The sequence below is a fragment of the Palaemon carinicauda genome, chromosome 21 (genome assembly GCF_036898095.1).
Source record: "Palaemon carinicauda isolate YSFRI2023 chromosome 21, ASM3689809v2, whole genome shotgun sequence".
In the NCBI taxonomy this organism is placed as follows: domain Eukaryota; kingdom Metazoa; phylum Arthropoda; class Malacostraca; order Decapoda; family Palaemonidae; genus Palaemon; species Palaemon carinicauda.
This window is the reverse complement of record NC_090745.1, coordinates 115756581-115761528: the sequence shown is the minus strand read 5'-3', so window position 1 is coordinate 115761528 and position 4948 is coordinate 115756581. Positions and strand designations below refer to the sequence as shown.

At 29.7% G+C, this 4948-nt stretch overlaps 1 protein-coding gene across 2 annotated transcripts in view; it reads left to right on the top strand.

Moving 5' to 3' along the window:
* Positions 1 to 4948, top strand: part of LOC137614756 (uncharacterized) — a 268283-nt gene that overhangs the window by 224528 nt on the left and 38807 nt on the right. The gene's annotated exons all lie outside the window — the stretch shown is intronic.

Below are 4948 nucleotides of genomic sequence, written 5' to 3'. Positions count from 1 at the left end.
TGCTGGTTTGGAATGTTTGATGATTTCTCATATTCTTCTGTTGTATTTATATAATAATGTTTTTTGTTTTTTAATTGATATTATGATGCATTTTTGTTCTAAGTATTATAGTGTCTTATCGACATGTACATAAAGGGTGGTGGGTGTGTGTGGGGTGTGTGCGGGGGGGGGGGAAGGTCTTCCATCGTTGAGTGCATAAAGGGTGGAGGTGAACGGTGGGCGTTGGGGTCAGTGGACAGTCCTACAATTTGTTTTTTTAACTGATATGATGTTTTTAGCTATGGTAAAAAGCTCTTCTAGGAGAAGGACACTCCAAAATCAAACCATTGTTCTCTAGTCTTAGGTAGTGCCATAGCCTCTGTAGCATGGTCTTCCACTGTCTTGGAGTAGATTTCTCTTGCTTTAGGGTACACTCGAGCACAGTTTTCTATCTTATTTCTCTTTCTCTTGTTTTGTTTAAGTTTTTATAGTTTATATAGGAAATATTTATTTTAATATTGCTACTCTTCTTAAAACATTTTTTCTTTTTTTCCTTTCCTCACTGGGCTATTTTAATTGTTGGAGCCCTTGGGCTTATAGCATCCTGCCTCTCCAACTAGGATTGTAGCTTAGCAAGTAATAATAATAATAATAATAATAATAATAATAATATTACCTCTGCCAATGAAGTTGGAGGGAGGTTATGTTTTCGCCCTTGTTTGTGTGTTTGTTTGTGAACAGCTTCTTTTCCACAATTTTAATCGTAGAGTAATGAAACTTGCGTGGATTAACTGTTATGTAAAAACCTGAGAATGAGTAAATTTTGGAAGGTCAAGGTCAAAGGTTAAGGTCACAGTCAAGCAAAATGTAGAATTCACGTAATCAGCCATAAGTTTGGACATCGTTGTCACAGAGACTTCAAACTTGGTTCATATTTGAGTGTATGAAAATCCACGCTAATTAGTACATGTTAAGGTCAAAGGTCAAGGTCGAGCAGAAGGTCGAGAAATAAGCTGCCACGGTGGAGCGGAGGTCTGCGCTCCCCTGAGTACCCCTCTAGTTCTATATGTTAAAGTCTTTTCCTCGTGTACATAAAGGGGGTGGGGAAGTCTCCCATCGTAAAGTACATAAAGTGGGGGGGGGGGGGGGCGGATAGTGACTCTTATCATCACATGTTTTTCTACCTTTTATAGATATTCATCAGATTGACGAATGTCGATCAATAAACACAAAGGATTTTCATGCTTCCTTGAGGCTCGATGCTTTTCATAACTAAGCTGGCATTTGGTGTTATCTAGAGTGTATTCAGCGAAATCATCGCTTCGTAAATAATAATAAAGATGACGGAGGTAGTTCCCAGATGAAGAGAGGTTTCAGAGTCCATTCTTCGACTATTCAAAAGAACTTTTGAGATTTTTGCGTGTGAATGATTTTCTTCTTATATTTTTAATACAGTTAGGATGTAAGTGTTTTTATATGAAGTATATATATATATATATATATACATATATATGTGTATGTATGTATGTATGTATGTATAATACATGTATACATATGTATAATATATATGTATATACATATATATATGTGTGTGTGTGTGTGTATAATATATGTATATATATCTATATATGTACTGTATATGTATATATCGATCTATATATATAAATATATATGTGTGTATAAGTATATGTATATATATCTATTATATATGTATACTGTATATATCGATCTATATATATATATATATATATATATATGTATATTATATATATATATATATATATATATATACATATATATATATATATATATATGTATATATATATATATGAATATTAAGGCAGTTTATCAGATGAAGAAAGGTTTTTAAGAGTCATTTTAGATTAATTTGCATTACACAGCGCTGAATGGCCTTTGATGCCCCAGCTTAAGGCCTAAATTTCATATTCAGTTAAATTCATTTTACTTTTCAGAATACCTTTTGAAATTTTCGCGTATAAATATATTTTTCTATCTTTTATTTTCAAATATACTTAGTATGTTAAAATTGGCTTTTTTTATGCAGATATTAACGTATGCTGTTTTCAAGAACATTTGTATGCGTATACGGTTCATTTTCCATTTGCCTACACACACACACACACACACACCACACACACACACACACACACACACTGAATAGTCTGGCCTATTTATTACATATTATCCACTGTCCTCATACACCTCACAACATTGAGATTAGCAAACAATTCTTCTAAATCCGAGAGGTTAACTACTGCGCTGTAATTGTTCAGTAGCCACTTTCCTCTTGGTAGGGTAGAATGACTCTTTAGCTATGGTAAGCAGCTCTTCTAGGAGAAGGACATTTGGGTAGTACCAGAGCCTCTGTACCATGGTCTTCCACTCTCTAGGGTTAGGGTTCTCTTGCTGGAGGGTACACTCGGGTACACTATTCTATCTGATTTCTTTTCCTCTTATTTTGTTAAAGCTTTTATAGTTTATATAGGAGATATTTAAATTAATGTTACTCTTCTTGAAATATTTTATTTTTCCTTAAGTTTTCTTTTCTCACTGGGCTATTTTCCCTGTTGGAGCCCCTGCTTTTCCAAATAGGGTTGTAGCCTAGCAAGTAATAATAACAATAATAATAATAATAATAATAATAATAATAATAATAATAATAATAATAATGAGAAATAACGGTAATATATTTTTCTCATCTCGTTTCTTCAGCTAATATTATTATTATTATTATTATTATTATTATTATTATTATTATTATGATTGTTATTATTATTATTATTATTACTACTATTATTATTATTTTTGTTGTTGTTGTTGTTGTTGTTGTTAATATTATTATTATTATTATTATTGTTATTATTACTTGCTAAGCTACAACCGTAGGGAAAAAGCAGGATGCTATAAGCCCTAGGTCTCCAACAGGGAAAATAGCTTAGTGAGGAAGGAAATGAGGAAACTGCAATTGAAGTAATTAACAATTAAAATGAAATATTTTAAGGACAGCAATAAAATATGAAATGCCTTCTCGAATCCATCGTATATTTTTTTTTCTTTTATTATGGAATATACATTTACAATCTTACAGTTTATAACATACGTATACATCATCGTATATTTACATGAATATTTTTTTTTACATATACTGTATTTACAATTGCAATTTTTAGTATTTACATAAATGTTTTTAAATAACGAAGATATCGACTCGTGAATACATTTTTGATAAGTTTTAAATCATATTTTATTTAAATTAAACATTTTCATCATTCTCCTTTAAAACTAAAACTATATCGAGAAATATTTCACAAGTTCATCTTCGAGCAGGCAACGCGTCACCGCTAAAAATAAATGACCATCCGATGGAATCACTTCAGCAGAATTACAAAAATGGTCTGTTTCCTGTTTCTCGTTTCAAAGGGGAACCAATATTGAAGATTAATCCATCAACCCTTTTTTTTTAGCTTTTTATACCCTTTCTGTCCTCTTCATTTATCATTTTTGTTAACGAAAGTATAAACGTGTTGGCGATGCGGAAGAGAGAAGTAAATATCGTTAAATTGGTCTCTGTTTTGGTAGAAACTGTGGGTGTTGTTTTGCAAACTATGCCTATAATAACACTCAAACAGACAGACACGCACTTAAACATACTATATATATGTATATATATATGTGTGTGTGTGTGTGTATATATGTATATATATGTATATATATTTGCTTATATATATATTTATATACTTATGTATATATATATATATATATATATATATATATGCATTTATGTATATACAGTACATATGTTTGTATGTGTATATATATATATATATATATATATACATATACAGTATGTATATATATATATATATATATATATATATATATATATATATATGCATGTTTATATATATATATATATATGCATGTTTATATATATATATATACATATATATATAAAATATATGTATATATATAAATATATATATATATATATGTATATATATAAATATATATATATATATATATATACATATATTTTATATATATGTATATATATATATATATATATATATATATATATATACAGAGAGAGAGAGAGAGAGAGAGAGTGAGAGAGAGAGAGAGAGAGAGAGAGAAGGTTAATCAACCACAAAGCCATAGCACTTTTATCTGTTAGGAAGAAGATGATCAGAATGTCATCCCTATAATCTAGGTTTTGAGATAAAGCTGTAGATCAAATTACCCATAGAATAAAGATAACATAATTTCAACGTATGTAATATAAAGTTCCTATTCATAAAAATACCCCATATCTATCTATCTATCTATCTATCTATCTATCTATATATATATATATATATATATATATATATATATATATATATATATATATATGAGTAAGGTGTGAATATGCAAGAACTGTTGTATTCATATATAAGGCTACATGTTTTTTTCCAGTGAATATAGCTTGGGACGTGTTTGTGTATCGATGGCTATAGGTCAACTCCAGAATAGAAAAGGAGACATTTTATTTTATAATTTAACAATTTTCCAAACATAATTTTAACCAGAATATTGTAATAAATCACTACTAGTCATTTCTTTAAAAATTCTGTCTCTACTATTTTATTCCACATGTAGATAATTTTGCAATGACCATTAATATAAGAGTACAAAACCTTGATAAAGAAAATGCTATGTTTTTCTTTAGTTACAGGTCAAATATAGCTTGAACATTTTCTTTGGAGTATGGGTTCGTTTTCTATAAATCATATCTACCATGGAGTCTAAGCGTTTCTGGCTACCTCCCTCGTATCGACGTTTTGCCAACGAGCAACAAATGTTTGTTAGCAACGCACTTATCTACAAGGAAGAGAGCCACTTCAGTAAAAGAGAGACTTCTTATCTCAATCTCACTTTTGCATTGCGAAAGTGAAGTCTGGTAGCGAAA